This window comes from Peromyscus californicus, unplaced genomic scaffold (genome assembly GCF_007827085.1).
Source record: "Peromyscus californicus insignis strain IS unplaced genomic scaffold, ASM782708v3 Scaffold_14__1_contigs__length_90479793_seg_2, whole genome shotgun sequence".
NCBI lineage: Eukaryota > Metazoa > Chordata > Mammalia > Rodentia > Cricetidae > Peromyscus > Peromyscus californicus.
In genome coordinates this window covers 63,794,215-63,813,507 of record NW_026294436.1, presented here as the reverse complement: position 1 = coordinate 63,813,507, position 19,293 = coordinate 63,794,215, and the positions used below count along the sequence as shown (strand labels likewise).

The 19,293-nt window shown below is 43.0% G+C and overlaps 1 protein-coding gene and 1 non-coding gene across 3 annotated transcripts in view; one reads left to right on the top strand and one right to left on the bottom strand.

The window, feature by feature from the left end:
- Positions 1-19,293, top strand: part of Smyd3 (SET and MYND domain containing 3) — a 582,966-nt gene that overhangs the window by 271,402 nt on the left and 292,271 nt on the right. The window lies entirely within an intron of this gene.
- On the bottom strand, positions 14,448-14,555 carry LOC128110230 (U6 spliceosomal RNA). Its single transcript, XR_008218180.1, has one exon. It is a non-coding gene; the product is annotated as a U6 spliceosomal RNA (small nuclear RNA).

Here is a 19,293-nt window from a genome sequence, read left to right as displayed (position 1 = left end):
TATTGTAGAGCACACCCCGTCCTGCAGATATGGGCTGCTTCTCCGGTGCCCGAAGCTTTTGATGCTTCTGTATGTGTTTGCATCTCTACCACTTAGCACACGCCTCACCAAGAAAAGGAGCTTGATGCTTCTTACAGATGACTTTTATTTTTATGTCACATGTATGGGTGTTTTGCTCACCCATGTGTCTATACACCACATGTGTACAGCGCCCACAGAGGCCACAAGAGGGCGTTGGATCCCTTGTATCTGGAGTTAAAGACAGTCACTGTGTGGGTTCTGGGAACGGAATCTAGGTCCTTTGGGAAAGCATCCAGCACTGTTCACCATGAGCTATCTGTCTCTAGTCCTCAATCTTAATGGGTTTTAAAGAAGCCACATTAGGCCTTTTCAAGTCAACCTTTGGGTCATGATATAATTTCCACGATATACTTCCAAACAGCATAGATGTGTTGCTATTGAGTATTCTAGGAGATAGCATTCTGAAGGGTTTTTTTCCTTTAGAATCTAAACTCTTGGCGGAACTCATGCAGTGATGAAATTGCTCGTCTCTGCTCTCATGAACAACAGAAGAAGTCTTCATCATGCTGTTTTATTCCCCTTTACTTTTTTCTTGTCCATTTCTGAGACTTCTTGGACTTGGAGCTTTTGCCTGTGAAAACACTCACGTGTGCTGAGGAGTGACCTGTGCGTTGCAGCTGCACAGTCGACACGTTGGATGTGTGGTGTTGTCTGATTCTTACCATTAGGTTCAAAACTTCTTGAGAAGATCCCTTCCCAGTTCGAGATAAACAAGATTCCTGTTGCGGCTTTTGGTGATGATTCCAAGCATCTTGAGGTCAGGAGCTAAGCTGTCACCAGAGCTCTTAGGCTCAGCACTGGGGCGCCGAGGCCAATTAGACATACACGTCATAGTGATAAACAGGGAAGAGGTTTGTTCCATGTGGCTACACTGGGAAGAAGAACAAATGAGGAGATCTAGTGAGTCCTGAAGTCCATCTCCAAGGTTCTGATGTGAGGTTTGGGTAGAAAGTAAGAGTTATGAATGTTACACAGACCCTGCCAGAGTGTGGTCTGGCCTGGCATTGACCGCTCTTTGTCTTCACACTGCTCTGTCCTTCAAGGTGGTCTGACAGGTTGTTAGAACAGTTGGAAATGTCTTCTGGGGTGACAAACTCCTCCTCTGACCTGCACCAGGCTCCTGCATTCTCCTCCCAGCATTAGAGTCCCAGGAAATAGCAGCATCTTCAGTATCCTTGGGACCGTTGTTTCAGTGGGCTGAGAGCCACAGGGAGGCTGTATGTATCCGTAAGAGCATCTTCCATCCTACCAGGAAAGGTCCAGTGGTTGTTAGCATTTAGTACAGTAAGTGGAGAACGTTACACCAGCAAGGGCATGATTATTCTTCTCAGCTGTAAATTTGATGGTCAAGCTACTTGGTTTGATTGATTCCTTATCATGAAGGTCATGTTTTATTATTGAAGAGAAGAATTGCTTGATAGGCTTGAGATTATTATTATTTTTTCTTTAACCAAACACACAGAATCAGGCGAAACTTTGACGACTCCAGCCTTAACCACTATACAAGTGAACCGGTCGCTCACTGGAGACACAGGGAGTCCTACTCCTTAGAAGTTTGATCTTTTTGTAATACACCTGCCAAAGAAGTCGTTCCCTTATTAAGAGGAACTGTAAAGTTCTGAAGTTAGCAAGGACAGAATCAGTGTGGTGTATAGTGAAGGCCCTAGGGCCACCAAGGCTGTGCTAGCTTCTGCTGATTCATTTATGGGCACATGCTGGAGACCTCGTCATGCTTGGCTGTGAAGATGGAGAGCCAGACTAACCTATTTTTCTTTGCCCTTTGGTGAACTTGCCGTGGAGCCCAGTCTTAGGGGTGGAGAAGAGTGATTCATGTATGAACGCATAAGCAAAAGGGGTTAAAGCGTCATGTGTTCCTTGTACCCGAGTGCTCTTTAGAAGTCAGTGGCATGGATTTACTGCCCAAGAGTGTCACGGTATGTGCTACAGATGGTGAGAAATTTGGGGACTAGAGATGATAGCAAGCATATAGTCCACGTGGTCTGGTACACAGTGGACTGTGACAAATTTATTAAAACGTGTTGGCCTTTGGTGTTCCCAGTGACGCTCACTGGCTGCCTGACTTCTTCGGGCAGCAGCTCTGCACATGGAAGGGCCACCTGGGACATCTGAACGGCACTTCAGTGGGTTGTGACGGTGTATCAGTACTGAATGGTACTGGCCAAATTTTGAAGAGTCACTTCAGCTCCCTAGCAGTCGAGGGAACTTTAAACTTGGTTCTGGTAGTGATCTAAGGAGTTGAGAAGACAACCACTCCGTGGGTTATTCTTATGCCTTATCAGAGGGCTATGTTAGTTTGTATATTTAGCAATATAGTTATATTATTTAACTACCAGGTGGAAATGCACATCATTCCTCTTTATGAGATCTAGTTACAAAAAGGAGTGAGCTGTTCTTTTTCCAGTGGTAACTCAGAACAACAACATCAGCCCACAGTAGACAGTGAGTTGAAGAAGAAATTCAGAGAATGAGAACGTGCCTCATCAGCTCCTAATGGCCAAAGGCTTGATTAATGATTCACTTGCTCATGTGATTACATTCTTTTTGAATGTATGTTGCACTCTGTTACTTGGGTATAGGATATTTTGTCAGGTCCATGCTCTGTATTTGAGACTGGTTTTTTACTGAGGTTTCTGGTGGTGAGGGGATTGATCATGGTATAATCACTTCATAATACCAAGAAGATTCTAGAGTGATTTATAGTGAGTGGCTTTAATCACAAACCTGTAGGCAGATGAATTGAACTCCTCTCCCAACCTTAATTATAACTGCTCACTGTGCTCCTGCTGAATGAAAGCCGAATCCAAGATTGGTGACTTGTGGGGATTTGTTGTTGTCTTTCATTACTATGTTGTGAGCAAACTATAGTTAAAAAAAAAAAGAAAGAAAAAAAAAAAAAGAAAACCTCAGAATGCCATTAACCTGGCTTTCTCAGTGTCATTTTTTTGTCCTTGTTTCTTGAGAACTAAAGTCCAGGTGTGATGTGTGAAGACTGGGGCAGAATGGCGACAGGCTGATGGCCGGGGAGCGTGGTGTCTGAGGAAGGCCGGCACTCCTGTTTTACCTAAGAGTCTAGGCTCAGAAGTAAACGTGCGTTTCTGCCGCACATGACCGTGTTCCTCCCAGAATCTCAGTGAAGCCGGTCAGGAGCGGGTTTTCTTAGAGCCAGAAGGTTGTACACCGAGAGCTAAGGATGTACCCGGTCTTCTTAGGATTCGGAGCGAAGGGCAGAGGAAACTGGGTGGAATTGTAGGCAATCCCAGTTTGAATACGGATTCTCATTCGGAGACGCCTAAGATTTACAGTTCGTTGCAATGCTCTCTACACCAGGCATACTTGGGATTTTTGTCTGATGTAGCAGAAGAAATCCTGAGCAGTAGTTTTCAAAAGTATGATTACATCGGATTAGGACAGTGGGCATATTGCTCATCTCAATAATGCTTCCAGCTCTTGAATTCATTAAAATAATAAAAGATTTTCTTTTTCTGCCTCATTATTTTTAATGTAATTCTCCCATAGAGCAGACTTAATCCCTTTGTTAGTGAAAGTAGTTAACACTTCCCTTCTGAGAGGAAAACAAAAATCACTCCTGTGGCTGTGATAGCTTCCTTTGAGTGGAAACCAACAAAAGGAAAACTTGAGTATCCGGCACAAGGAGCTACCTGGGCTGGGGGAGGGTGGGCTAGGTGTAGGTGGCGAAGAGACCCCTGGCCACATCCAGCTCTGGAAAGCTGAACCACAAACCTGCAAATGTAGCAGGAATCTTAAAAGGTCTAATTAATAAAATCAAAGCTGTGGCCAAGTATTGGGGTGAACACTGGAAGATCAGAGAGACAGAACAAGCCACAGCCAACCTCACCTGGCCAACTTCTCAGCTGGTCTTGTTTCCTCTGACTGGAAGCCTCTGTGTCCTCATCCCAATGGCTTTCAGCTGAACTGTGCTGCTAGAAAGTCTGAAGCTTAACCAGCCAAATGCTTCTAGTTCCTGGTCCTCACGCCTTATATACCTTTCTGCTTTCTACCACCACTCCCTGGGATTAAAGGCTGGCTTTCTGGGATTAAAGGCGTGAGTCACCATGCCTGGCTGTTTCCAATGTGGCCTTGAACTCACAGAGATCCAGAGGGATTTCTACCTCTGGAGTGCTAGGATTAAAGGCGCGAGTGCCACCATTTTCTAGCCTTTGTATCTAGTGGTTGTTCTGTCTCTGACCCCAGGTAAGTTTATTAGGGTGCACAATATTTTGGGGAACATAATACCACCACATGCAAATGTGTTTTTTTTTTTTTTTTTCTGTAGAAAATGAAGTGTTCAGTTTGGTTCCAAGGTTCCTTTTCCTGCTCACTTAAAAGTCATTTAATTGAAATGTGGCAGGTAGTATTTTCAAAGCCACAGTGTGCCCACCGTTCACGACTCCTCCCGACCGTGCTGTTTCCGTCTCACAGGCACTGTCTGTAGCCTGTGTCCTGCCTCCCCATTTTCTCACAAGCTCGTCCACTTCCTCCATTGGTTCCCATTAAGGTAGCAGCACCGTTAGACCCGACTTCTTCCTGTCATCTTGGAGTTCAGCTGTGTTTCCCAAACACCACCCCAAAGTCTGATGTTTCTCTGCTACTGTCTTGAACACTAGTCACATCCCGAGGCTGTGCTGTAGCAACCCTGTCCTGTTCTGTCCTGGTCCTGATGACACCATTATAACAGACAGATCTCACCTTACTGCGGAAAAAGGGCTCAGCCTGGGAGGTTGCTGGGAGCTGTGGCTAGACTGGAAACTGTGTTTTTCATTTTGGAAGTCACTAAATCACAGTTTTTTCAGAATGATCACATTTTTTTTTTTTCATTTTTTCAGCTGATTAAAATAGCAGGCCTCTGTACCTGTAAGATTTCCTCCATTTTCTTTCCTCTATCCATCTTTGCTTAGTAATCTCTCTCTGTAAACAGGAGCTTGGACTTATGAGCACACAGCACGTCCTGCTTCACATGGCTTCCAGGATGTAACACATATTCTTCATGGGGTCCGTGTCCAGCTTCTCTCCTGTCTCTTACGCTGAGAGCTGTTCCCCTGCCTATACCTGGAGCTCATGACAGGAACCCTCTGAGGCAGGGCCTTTCTCCAGCAAATAAATTACTACTTCTGAAGACGGGCCTTTCCTCAGCCTGGGAAATGAAGGGAGCAGCAACCTGTCCCTTTCCTGGGGGATTTGCTCAGGCTGAGTTTGTTTACAATGAGAGATGTGCCAGGCAGCTCCAGCGTCAACCTGCCTGGGGAATGCGTGGGTTCAGGCGGCAGGAAAATGCGACATTGTGAGCACACTGAGTGTGTGTAAGGAGGTGTCTAGTAACCCATGAGAGATTATCCTTTCTGCCTGGCACCGTCGGCCTCGTGCAGATTAACAAGAAAACAGCCTGCTTCTATCCCCAGAAGCCACACAGAATGCTGTGCGGCCCCCACAATGGTTTGTGTTGGTGATTCCATGGACATCAGCCTTCGGTGAGGAGGGGCAGCTTGAAGTGGTCCCGAGGTTTTAAGTTGCCCCCCCACATACACACACACACACACCCCTCTGAGGTTTTAAGTTGCCCCCCCACATACACACACACACACCCCTCTGAGGTTTTAAGTTGCCCCCCCACATACACACACACACCCCTCTGAGGTTTTAAGTTGCCCCCCCACATACACACACACACCCCTCTGAGGTTTTAAGTTGCCCCCCCCATGCACATGCGCGCGCGCGCGCACACACACACACACACACACACACACACACACACACACACACACACCCCTCCACACCTCCACCCCTCCTCCCCCTCTCAGATTGTTCTGTGCTCATTACAGGCTAGATGCCTGCTTATGTCTCTGCCCCTTGGTTGTATGGGTCCACTGCTTGCCTTCCTCTGACCGTCTGCCTCCTTCCCATTCCTCTCCCGCCCCGAGGGGCCTTCCCCATCCTGCTGCCTTTCTTCATGTTTGCTCTGTCTCCCTCCTAACTGGTCAGAACGGCAGGCCTCTATGTGAGGGCAGTCTTCATCAGCATTTGTACCTTGCCATGCTCCGTGTCCCTGGAGTCCATCATGAGAGCCGTCAGTGATCATGACCCCCTCCCTAGGCACTGAAGGAACTGTTCACTCCTTGTTAAAACGCTCAACTCATAGCCAGGCAGTAGTGGCTCAATCCCAGTGCTCGGGTGGCAGAGGCAGGTAGATCTCTGTGAGTTCAATACCAGCCTGGTCTACAAAGCGAGTTCCAGGCGCGCGCGCGCACACACACACACACACACACACACACACACACACACACACACACACAAAACAAAACAAAACAAAAAAAAAACACCACTCAATTTGTGACAGGGAAGGAGGTATGTTAGAAAGCGTGGGACCTCTTTGTCATGCCCTTGGCCTTACAGTTATTGGCTCTCTTGCTATCAGACTATACGCATATTCTTCCTTTTAGACCTAGACTCTCTTATTCTCAAGTGTCTGAGTTTCTGGCTATGTCTCAGTCACTGTCCTCTTGCTGTGAGGAGACACTGTGGCACAACTCTTAGAAAACATTTAATTGGGCTGGATTACAATTTCAGAAGCTTGGTCCATTATCATCATGGCGGGGAGCATGACGGCAGGTATGGCAGACGTGGTGCTGGAGAATGGAATTGAGAGCTACATCCTGATCCACAGGCAGAGAGAGAGAGAGAGAGAGAGAGAGAGAGAGAGAGAGAGAGAGAGAGAGAGAGAGAGAGTATGTGTGTGCATGAGCCTGGCCCTGGCATGGGTTTTTGAAACCTCAAAGCCTACAGTCAATGACACATTTCCTCCAACAAGGCCACACCTCCTAATCCTTCCAAAGAACTCCACTCCCTGGTGACTAGGCATTCGAATATATGAGCCTATGGGGGCCATTCTTCTTCAAACCACCACAAGAACTCTAAACATTTTGATTTTAAGAGGAAAGTTGAAATGTAAGCTCATAAAACTAGGGCAGGAATTAGCTTTAAGTCCAGTGATGTTCAGGCAATGCCAGTACTAACTCTCCACACCCTGGCACAGATTTATTTACTTTGTCATTCACAGCTCAGTGAGTGTATTAACTGAATTCAACGTGAACTAATACGAGAATGCCAGTTGCTAGGCCTTGAGCTGCTAAACAGTCGGCATCCATGGTGGACCACCCTCCATGTTGGGTGTTAGTTTCACTGCTTTCATTTCACAAATAAGAACCTGGAGCTCCAGATGTCAAGGAACTCAGCCATTTCCTATTGTAGCTGCAGCAGCAGAGTTGAAACTGAAATTCTGATGTGAGTTCCAAGCCCACATCCTTCCCTCAATGAACACAGCACTGACCAGGGAGCCCAGGATGCTGGCTGACCCAGGATGCTTCCTAATGCAGCTTCTGTACCCCAGGGAGCCTTGGGAGAAAGAGAGGCAGGCACCCAGAGCTCCTCTACATCCATTTTGTCGAGTTCCTAAAACATTCTGTGTGGATGAGAAGACTGAACATATCATCATTTCTTGAGCAATCACCTTAGTGCTATTTCTATTTAAAAACACTTCCAGAGAGCCTGGCATTCGATAACAAGGGTTCTGCTTAAAGGGTCTTTTGTTTTTTGGAATGTTCAGTTCCGTGGACATTGTTTCCTAAAAGAAACTGAATGTGTACTAACTTCTCAGGAGTTATTGTCCATGTAGTAGACACATGCACAGTCTCTCTCTCTCTCTCTCTCTCTCTCTCTCTCTCTCTCTCTCTCTCTCTCTCTCTCCCTCTCTCTCACTCACTGATCCTTTACAGTTGTTTCCTAGAGCTAAAGTCTCATCTCTTTTTTAGGTAGATGAAGTATATATTTGATCCTAAGGCCATACAGATTACATTTGATTATTGCCACATTTCTCATCATGTCTGCCTAATTAAGTAAGGCAGGATCTCACTCTGCTTCAGAGCCTGGGCTCAAGTGGTCCTCCTGAGTACTGGGACTGTAGACGTATGCTGCTGCACCAGGGTTTTCCATCATGTGTTTAAGAAGCAGCTCCTTCCCCTCCAGCCCATGTCACTGAGTGCTGCTCCTGTGTGGCGGATGCAGTCCACTGCTGGTAGTTCTGTGCAGTCTCCAGTAGTGGGTTCAAGCTTCCGGTATATGCCAGATCTGCACCATTTAAGGGGAAATTCCATATCCTTTAGTTTCAGGCAGATGCAACAGTGACCATGTTTAAATGCTTTGTGTGTTTCTCTGAGAGTCAGCAGTTTTCCAGAGGTCTTGTTTATGAAGGTTGTTAGTTATGCAAAGTGGGCCTTTATGGATAGTTCTATGAAATGATTCCAATTAAAAAGAAATGGGTAGATTGCCAGTCAGTGTCAGCTAATTAAATTATGATATGCTCCTGTCATTAACAAGAACCTTGACTGAAGAGAGAGAGAAAAAAAGGATAAAAGCAGATTCTTGGAATTTGTTGATAGGGAGGGTATATCACTTTATTCATTCTTATATAATTAGACGTGTAAAACAGCAGCTTCCTATTATGTATTTGAAATCGAAGTCTTATTACTCCCATCTAGGGTATAATTAATCAATTTCAGCTGGGTGTTTTAGATGCTACAGTGAAATGCCGTTTCATTAAGAACCATAGTTTAATAATAATGGGTCAATCATCATGACACTGTTGCAGACACAAAAATGAGCTTCAGACACCAAAACCATGTTCTTGCTGAGACAAGAACATTGCTCTGAGAAGAAATTGAATTGAGAAGGCATCTGCATTAGTTTCTGAACGCTGCTTCTACCTCAGCATTTTGCTGGGAAGACGAGGGATTTTAGACCACAGGCCTGCGGTGAGTAGAGCTAAGGGTACTGCAGCATCTCAGATCTGTATCCAGTGTCCATCACTTTGGGGATGCTGTGGTTGGAGCGAGCAGAGCCTTGCTGGGTGTCAGTAAGTAGCTTATGTGGCCAGTCAGGGAATGGAGGGGCTTCTGGAAGCCTTTTGTTAACCATGCTGCTGCCTGTGAGGAAGAGTGCAGGACTCTGGGAAAGTTACCTTTATTGGATTAAATCAGTCTTTCAGGACTCCTTTGTGGGTCATGTAGCAGGATGTTTTTCTTACCTGTAGATAAATGATGTTGACTTGCCAGATGGGAGACCCAGAAGCACAGTGCCTGGGAAGTCCTTGGGGTACCTCAGACATAATTAAAATCTTAGGGTTTATACCTAACTGGTTGGACCTCTGTGATGAGGCACGTAGCGCTGCTATAATTTCTTCTCTCTCCTAAGATGCTGTGAAATGAATTTGGAATGCCGTGGTATACCAGTGACTACAAGGCAGATGGGAAAACTTACTAGAGAAGGCTTCTGTGTTAAAGCCTTCTGGGAGGTTCTAAATCATACCATGACCTATGACTCGAGCATAGTTCTGTTCTAAGCATTTCCACAGAGCTTGCTGTCCTCTATCTAGAAGCCAACAAAGGTCGGAACTAAGACCACGAGGCTCCTTTGTCTTTACTAGGAATCTTCCTTTCTGGCCAGTTGTGTTTGTGAATGTCCAGCAATTAGAGAATTACCTAAAGGAATCGCCGGGGAGTATAGGCTTCTCTCGATGATTCTCTGTCACAGAGGCACTGAAAGGAGATTGAGTGTTCTTGGTGTTGGGGACAAGAGGACTCTTGGTAGGAAAAGAGCACGAGTGTGATGTGCTTATGTTTGAAGGCAGTCCTGCTCTCCTGTCCACAGCTGCTCTCCCTGAATATTTTTGTTTTATTTAAACGTAATTTCTTAAATGAAAACTAAAAAGTTTGGAATACTTTGCAAATGTGCAAGAATATACCTGAACATACCGTTTCTTCTTTCTAGGAAACTTACTTTTGTAGCAAAATGAGACTGTTGCTTCCAGCTAAACCGTGCCTCCATTGTGTGTACAACTCAAAAGCCAGGATTTAACTAGGAGCTAGCATTATATTCTAATACAAAGCCCATAATATATACTAAGTGTAAGTTTTGAATAACTTATTTTAATTTATTGGTTTAAAAAATACTGTGTATTTACATTGCCATGCTAGCCATTTATTTTAAAATTCTGGGTACTTTTAGGGGGATTGTGACTGTGTAAAGGGTTTGCCACTTTCTAGAAGAATGTGCATTTAACAGTGCTTATTTCATTGTTATTCTATATGTGGGGGGTATGGTTATATATATGAGCATGGTGCACACCTGTCATTGTGTTCATGTGGAAGTCACAGGACAACTTTTAGGAGCTGATTCTTTCCTTTCATTCAAGTTGGTAGCAGTAGCCTGTCAATTTCCCAGATACTTGATCCTATAAAATTCAAATTCTGATAAATCTTTGGCAGAGTTACTAGTACTGCATCCTTTAGTATGGAGAACTAGAGGAGAACATTAAATTCCAAGCCAGATATGTTGAGATTCAAGATATATTAGGTTCATATGATCCTGGGTATTTGATATACTGTCAACCTGTCTGAGATTTCATTTTCCTGAAAATCACTAGCTTAAAGAAAAGCAATACACAGGGCACATGAAGCTGTCCCACTGGGTAGCTCCTCACATCCCTGTGTTTGTCACAAGTGATATAACATGATAACCGTTGACCTTAATGATGGTCCTAAATTGCCAGGAAAGATCCTTTCCATCTTGTTAAGCCAGGCATGGGGATGTGCATTTACAAAGTATCCCACCAAATGGACTGATTGAAATGCCTTGATGCTTCATGGTGTAAACTTTAGTTAACAAAAATAAAACAACAACAACAACAGAAAATCTGTAGAGATGATCTCTCACTGGAATGGAATACAACACCTGGCTGCTCTCACTTCTCAGGTCTCTGTTATATGGCTGGGATGACTGATGGTGGTCCAGCCAGCACTAGTACTATTACCACCTGGTATTTGTTGAGCTTATATTGTTTGCTAGAAAATACGACATCGATAAAGACTTACTAGGTTCATTCCTGTGTATGATTAAATCTGTTTCTCAAGGGTTGAGCGATGCCCTATCTGTGATCTTAACTACAAATGGTTCTGTATTGCCTGTTCCAGGAAATGACAACCATGTCTTTGTTTCAAAAAGTTGTTATGACTGCCTTACAACCATGCTTTTGTTTCAGAAGGTTGTTATGACCAACTTGTTGTGCTTCTGTTCTGCTTCTGTAGCCCCGATTATATGCTTGTCAGATCCCCCATTTGGAAACCCCTTACTCCTTAGCTATAAAAACCTTATCTTTCCCATGTCCACTGATGGTCTCTTGAACCCCAGTGTAGGAGAGACAGCCCATGTACATAAATAAAGCTTGCTTTAATTAATTTGGGTCAGAATTCTTCTCGAATCTGTGGGATTAGCCCCATAGAACAAGTTAATGTGTCTCATTAACCAACGTTAGGGAAAAGGTTCTTGAGAAGACAATGTATGTCCAAAGAAGTAGAGCTGGAGTTCAGAGCCTCAGTCTCCTTCCTCTGTCCTGCATGACTCAACGTTCATCAAGGGTCCAATCCTTTACCTCCTTGGCCACTATTGTGCAAATCCTATTTTGTATGTATGTATGTGTGTATGTGTGTATGTATGTGTGTATGTGTGTGTATGTATGTATGTATGTATGTGTGTGTGTATGTATGTGTGTATGTGTGTATATATGTGTGTGTGTATGTGTGTGTGTATGTATGTATGTATGTATGTATGTATGTGTGTATGTATGTATGTATGTATGTATGTATGTGTGTGTGTATGTGTGTATGTGTTCTTCAGTTGACCTCTTGAAAAAAGAGATAATGTCCTTAAGTATTATTGTGTTGTATTTTACATAGTTTTCTGATCAGGCAATAAATAATGAAAGAGATATCAGGACAAAATGAGAGCCTTTCATTGACTACAGGGAGCTCTTGCAGGTCTTGGTAGAGAGGGTTATCCCAGACATCTCTCAAAGCCAGGACCTGCTATCCTTTGCTTCCCAACAAGATTCTCAGTTGATTCTTCCCTGAGCCGATGCAGAGACATTCAGATTCTTTTGACTGCCAGCTTGAACAAAATAAGCATTGAGGATAACAACCCACATTCAAGGACTCTAAATCCTCAGTTGCCTATTCTTGACTTTTTGAGTTGTATCTTCACAGATCAAGAGTTTGACTCCTAAATAAAAAGATGGGTAATCACGAAATTGTAATTTATTGTTTTTATTTAACAAACCTACCTCGGAATCAGTCATGTTATTGCCTATGACTTGTAGTTTGAATGTATTCTAAGAGCGGACAAAGGGAGTTACATGAAGGGGAGTAACTGTGGGCAGAGTGCTCTGGATTCCTCCCTGGAATAAAGGGAATTGCCCTTGAGAAGTGAAGTAAAGGTGTCATTTATAACCTCTGGAACACACACTTGAAAATGGTCAGTAAAGATTAGACCAAATAATCTAATTAGAGGTGTTTGGGGGGCACAAAACTAGGTAAACTAAATTCTAATTCTGTTTTTCTCTTTAATCTTGAGCCATTCTCCTATGCATTGAAATTCCTGTTTTAGCTCTCTACCCCCATTAAGTATGATTTTAAAACCATTTTTTAAAAAAATTCCCTTGGGAAAGACTTTTTGTAAACATAAGGTCAAAAGGTTAATTTTAGGTCTTTCATCTATAAGAAATTAAATTTTCTCAGGAAGCTTGATCAGATATTAATGCGACACCCCGCGAGTGCTCTGGAGCCCGCTGTGACGTGCGCATCACTCCTTATTGATTGGAACGTGTGCTTTTTGCTGCTTCTGAATTATTTATGGAGGCTCCCCTGGGGTGCTCAGGCATTGTGAAGGCAGATGATGAAATCCTTCAGTCTGAATGGCAGGCTGTGGCCTAGGTGGCTGTTGGGACTGACCCTGAAGGCCAGGCCTCCTGGGTCCCTGTTTGCTGTAACTACCCTGCAGTACAGTGGATCTGGAGTCACAAAAGGGATTAGATTGGGACCAGCAGACTCAAGGGATTGGAGCACTTTGGGTATCAGTTTTTTTCATATGACTATCTATAGAGAGTGACTCAAAGGAATATAGGTACTATCTTTAAACTTAAAATAGATAATAGGAAAAACTGAACTGTCCCAGAGATGTTATTTTCTTTGTTGTTTCATCTTGGAAGCTAAATATCATGAGGACAATTGCTTCACTACTGCTACCTTTCCTAAATGGTGCGTAGCTACGTGTGAGTGTATAATACAGCTGTAAATGGTTTATGCAGCACTCATGCTGTTTATGGATTTGAGTCTCTTGGACCATATACTTAGGATGGGGAAAGCAAGAAAGACACACCTTATTTTTGTTCAGCTAGTTTTTGTTGTCTTAAGGAATATTTTTAAAGGTGTTCTATACTTTTCAGAGTAAATCAGAGAAGAAAATATTTATGGGCCTTTGGCAGAGAGAAGGATATAAATCTTACTAGGATTTCCTTTACAACTCTGCCACAATAATCTCTGAAAGGAATTTGAAAGTTTCCTCATTTCAGGATGTGCAGTCGTATACCAAAGAACCATCATGAAACCCAGCAATCAAATAATATATAAAATTTAATGCAAGTACTCCTGTTCACCTTAAAGTGGAAAAAAAAATCAGCTAAACTTATAATCCTCTCCATCTATCTTGGGACTTGCAGAGAAACACATGTGCATTTCTAGACAGAACTCTGTCTCACTTTGTGGCTTGGAGGAAAAATCAATTATGAGCTGAGGCCGTAAGGTGGGTGATTAGCTGCACACCGTCTTCTTAAGCCTTCTTTTGATCTGGCCACTGTATTTAGGTTATTATAGTATCTAAAGGGTAGAGAAAGAACTGCAACTTTTACAGCTGGGAAGTTGTGAACCCTGGAAATTGAAAATGCCACATCAGGCCCGTAGAAAGGAGCCTTGTCTGTGATATGTCCTGAGTTCTGGCAGTATTTCTTTGGTGGATAATCATTCATCTTCTGTTGAGGGTTTGCTGCTTGTAGATGTATTCACTTTGGAGGTGATGCATTTTAAAAGGCAAATTCCTATCAAGATTGAAGCATATTAATTCATGGGCTAGTGGCAGGCAGGGGAAGTGGGATTAACAGTAGACTCAATGTTTCTTTTGGGGTGAGATGAGCTGTTTTGTTTGAAACTAGATAGCAGCAGTAGTTACATGATGTTGTGCATGCATGAAAACCCATGAAATGGTTCACCTTATATATGGCTTATTATAATATATGAAGTATGACTCAATTTGTTTAAAAGCTCATTAACCCCAAAAGTTCAAATATCATGTGTGCATCCTAGGTTGTCTTTGTAGTAAAAAATAGTAACGACTGTTGTTAGGCCTCTGTTTCTTATTTCTTCACTCCTGCTGATTGATCTTCCCCAATCACTTATTTCATAATGATTAAAATATCTGCGTGTCATCCTTGCACAGGGGCCATGCGAATCTTCTCTGTATCGTTCCAATTTTAGTATACGTGCTGCCGAAGCGAGCACTGATTAAAATATTTAATACAGTCTCACTGCTCTTGGGAAAGTCTGTGTATAGCCAGGGAGGATTTGCACTGCGTTTACTCTAAGGGATTTGTGGTCTTCTGCATGCTTGTTCTGAGACAGACTTGTGCAGCCCAGGCTGGTCTCAAAACTCCTGCTGGGAGTATAGGCATGAGCCTCCCTGCCTGGCTGGTGTCTTCTCATGTGCTTTATGGGATGATTCATACTGGGTGTCCAAAGTGCCTGCCATGCCTTTACCTTTGAACTCTGAGCACGGTGGAACTGTCCTTTCACAGTTGTTAGTGACCAGCCCACAGGAAACTGGAGAAGGAGCAGGCAGGATGGTTCAGTGGGAAGAGGCACTCGCCACCGAGCCTGGCAACCCGAGTTCAGGGTGGAAGGAGAGAACTGACTTGTACAAGTAGTCCTCTGACTTCCGTACACGTGTGCCACGGCATGTTTCCTGCATACCCTACAAAATAAATGGTTGTTTTTTTTATCTTTCTTTAAAAAAAAATTGGCGTGCTTCTCATCCAGATGGCTACTTTTTATGTGATTGCAGGGTAGTAATTCCAAACCAAGACAGATGAGCACATTCATCAGAGCTGGTTTGACCGTAAATTCTATAGAATGGCTGTATGTGGCTCTCACTCCACTTGGCACAATGTTGAGATAGTGGGTTGGGAGCATGTGTGACTCCTCATCTGCCTGGGGAGTTCACGGGTCACAAATGACAGAGTGCCTATGCCAGGCTCCTCTGATCTCATTGTCACACGAGGCCGTGGTCGTATTTGAGAGCTCTGTTCTTCTTCATCCGTTTTTCTTTTTTGGTAGTATAACTGAGCAAAGAATGGTGTTGGAAAGCATCCCATGGCTCTCCGTATAGTTCTACAGGACTTTTAAAACCAGACAAAACTTAGCAGAATGCTAATGGAGCAGATTGGACAGAAACTGGATGGCTCCTGGCAGGCCTTTCAGCTGTATATGCTTATACGCATCTCCTTTATTTAAAATGTCATTTTGGTTTTTAAACGAAAATCGTTTAAGCTCTTTCTGTATGCACCCTAGGCATGTAATTTTTTGTTTTTAGCAATAATAGCCAAATTCATTTTAATTAAGGAGCTTTAAGATGATGGATTTATGGACGGCTTGTGACATTTTAAACAAATTTATGTTCTCTGCCTGGTTGCTTCACTGTTTGTGGGTAACTTGAGGAATGTCTTTAGAAGTGGTAGTTCTCTGCAAGAATTTGACACATATCCCCAGTATAGCTTATGTATGGCCTTCCATCATCTGAGAACATACTTAAGTTATATAAATTAGGGTCACTTCCAAAAGTTCACATAATAGGATTTAATTTTGATATGATAGGATCTAATTAAATTATATCATATCAATGAATCGAAAACATTTTGTAATGGCTTGAGTTAACAGGCACCGTGTCTGAGTCTAGCTACAGAAGAATGGTTGAGCCTGGGTCTCTGAGAAGTTCACAGAGAGCAATAGAGGCAGGCATAATTTTTAAAGTTTGAAAAGAAAAGTGGTCAGGTAGATGGCAAAGCCACTGTAGCTCATCCACATACCATAATAGGAGAAAGGGTCACTTCTTGCATTTTTGAGCATATTTTAATCAATAGTAATTTTTTTGAACTGCAATATTAATGTAGTTCCACATCAGCAAAGTGCCTTGATATTTCCTGCCACCCTAACTGAGCGATTAGACAGCAGACTCTCAGGAGATCTACTACAGGATATCTTAACTGGTGTAACTATACATATTTTCTAGGGATTATTTAGATTGGTGTACCAAATATGTAAGCATCCTTTGAAAAAAGCTATCTTAGACTGGGTAGATAGCTCCTGTGGTGAGAGCACTTCTGTACAAGCAAGGGGACCTGGGTCTAATTTCTAGAACCTATATAAAAAAGCCACCCATGCCTGGCATCACGTGCTTCACTTTGAGAGCTGTGGAGGTGGAGAGAGGCAGGTCTCTGGCACTGCCTGGCCAGCAGGCCTGGCCTAATCTGCAATCTGTAGATCTATGAAAAATGATGGTTCAAAAAACAAGGTGGACAGTCCTGAAGACTCAGACCTGAGGTTGCCTTGTGACCTCTAAATACACGTGCATGCATATTCATGTACAACCTCACACACATATACATATGTATACACAGACATAGACACACACAGGCAGACAGGGAGCACAAGTAAATACATATTTTTTGGTACTCTAATAGAAATTAAAACAAGCTGGTAAGAAGGAGCATGAGGAAATTCAGTAGTACACCAGTGTAGAAGGAAGTGGTAAGATATCTGGTAACTTAAATCTTCTGGAAGTCAGAGGTCGTACTCGTGTTCAAAGATGCTGCTTAGGCTTAAGTAATGTGCCAGGTGGTGGTGGTGCATGCCTTTGATCCCAGCACTCAGGAGGCAGAGGCAAGCTGATCTCTGAGTTCAAGGCCAGCCTGATCTACATAGTGAGTTCCAGGATAGCCAGGGCTATCACACAGAGAAACACTGTCTCGGCCCCTGACCCCCAAAAGTAATCCAGTGACCCTTTCAGCATAAACCAATAGTTCTTGAAATGTCTTTTGTTTGGCAGACACATTTGAGTAACTGTTGAAAGCTAAGCGTATATGTGCACACCTGCACAATTTACATACCATTTCCAAACAGTCATAGATCCTGAAATATATATACCAGTATACCTGCTAGGGGCAAATAAATAGTGCTAATTTATATTATAAAAAATTGTAGGTGTATCCTTAACATTTTGCCCATAAAAATTGAAATTACCTGGCTTCTTTCTAGGTTGTGTAAATGACCTAGTTTGTTGAAGCCTTGTTCAACAAGCCCCGTTGGAAATCATGACAGTGTGGGACAGACTGGATTGTAATTTTTGGAGTACGGTTTCTTAAAAGAATGTTTCCAGGAGAAGGCCATTCTTCCTGAAATGTCAGCCACATGCCACTTCTAGAAGAAAAGGTGGGAAATAAAAACATTTTTCTTAATGTAATACAGCGAGTGACAAGGTGAGCTGACATGAAGGGAGGCAGGAGACAAGGTTTGTAGAAGAAGATTAAAGTGTCATTGTACCTGAAGGTCCCCCGCCGTTTCCCCAGGGCCGTCTTGCCCATGCAAGGAACGGGTCCTTCTGGTCTAAATATAGCATGTCTTTAATTAGTTGATCATGTTTCTTGGGAAGTGCTTTCAGTCTATAGATAGCAATGGCTTAATTACAGTTTTAAAATGAAAACTTAAGTTAGCTCATGATTCTAATTGTAATAACACCCACAGCAGCGCCGATGGCCAGCATAGCTGCGGCCGTTACTGAAACTGAATTCTTTCCAGCCGTGATTTCCATATCAGCTGAGTTCATCCCTCCCTCCTGTTCTTTAAAAAAATATGTTTGTGAGAGACATTTGTGATGTCCTTGAGATGGTCTTTCTCCTGAAGCTGCAAGGTGAAGCCGCCCCTCCCCCATGCCTGTCAGCTCCCTGCGATGGCATTCAAAGGACTCACTTTGGTCATTTTTGCCTTTTCTCTGTTTCCTCTTTCTGTCAGTCTGGCTGGGTGTTTGTGTTTGTTGACTGACCTTTGAAAGCGCCGAGCTGCGGTTCATTCATTTTCTGCACTGTCCCATGCTGTCTTTTCAGTCATCTTTGATGTTGTCTTGTTTATTTCCTTCCTTCTGCTTCTTGTGGAGTTACTTGGCCTTTTTTTTTTTTTTTTTTTTTTAAAGGTTTTTGAGGTAAGATCTTGGATTGTTGATTGGACATCTTTTGAGAGCATGTGCAGAGGTCAGAGGACAACTTGTGGGAGTCGGTGGCCTCTTCCCGCCATGTTGGTCAGTTGTCTCTCTTGTGTGGCTGTCTACCTGGTTACTGAGGCCTTCTCCTTTTTTGAAAGATGTGTTTATAATATACCATTCCCCCTCCTCCCGTTAATTTTCAAAGATTGTTCTATTTGAAGTAAGTTGCTTTGTAATTTTGTACAGGTTTTTAAACCCGCTTTGCCCATCTTTTGTCGAAGGCATTTTTGTGATGTTGGCTTCAACATCCTTGTCAGATAATGCCAGCATTTGATTTGTCTCAGGTTGGTTTGTTTCAGTTATCTTTTCTTGGTTAAATTGAAATTTTTCTTGAGTATGAGAATTTTTCAGCTACAGCCTAGACATTCAAGGTATTATGAGATGTTGAACCTTATTTAGATGAACTGTTAGCACATTCCCTCTGACACTGTGCCAGCGGAGAAAGAAGGAACTACCTGTTGCCATCATGGCGTGTAGGTAGAATTCAAACTCTGCACGGTCTCTAAGGGACTACATATCTACTTTCTGGTGGGGATGGAAGGTCAGGCTCCCTTTAAGGCTCTGCTGATGTTCCCCACGTGAGGGGGTGAGGGGTGCCTTGTTATATGGCTTCCACTGATATCAGATGGAGTGTGGTATGTTGCTGGTAGTGGTGAGTGTAGCTGTCTTAGAGGCTGCCTCTGAGCATAGCCCTAACCTTATTGTGTAGCTGGAGTTTTCTCCAGTCCTGCTTGGGCCCGTAGCCGCTTAGACACAAGTAAACACACAGAGACTTACATTACTTATAAATTGTATGGCTGTGGCAGGCTTTTTGTTATCTAGTTCTTATATCTTAAATTAACCCATTTTTATTAATCTATAAATTGTCACATGGCTTATTTTTTATATTTTACTTTGTCTTTAAAGACTTTATTTTTAAAACTATTTTTT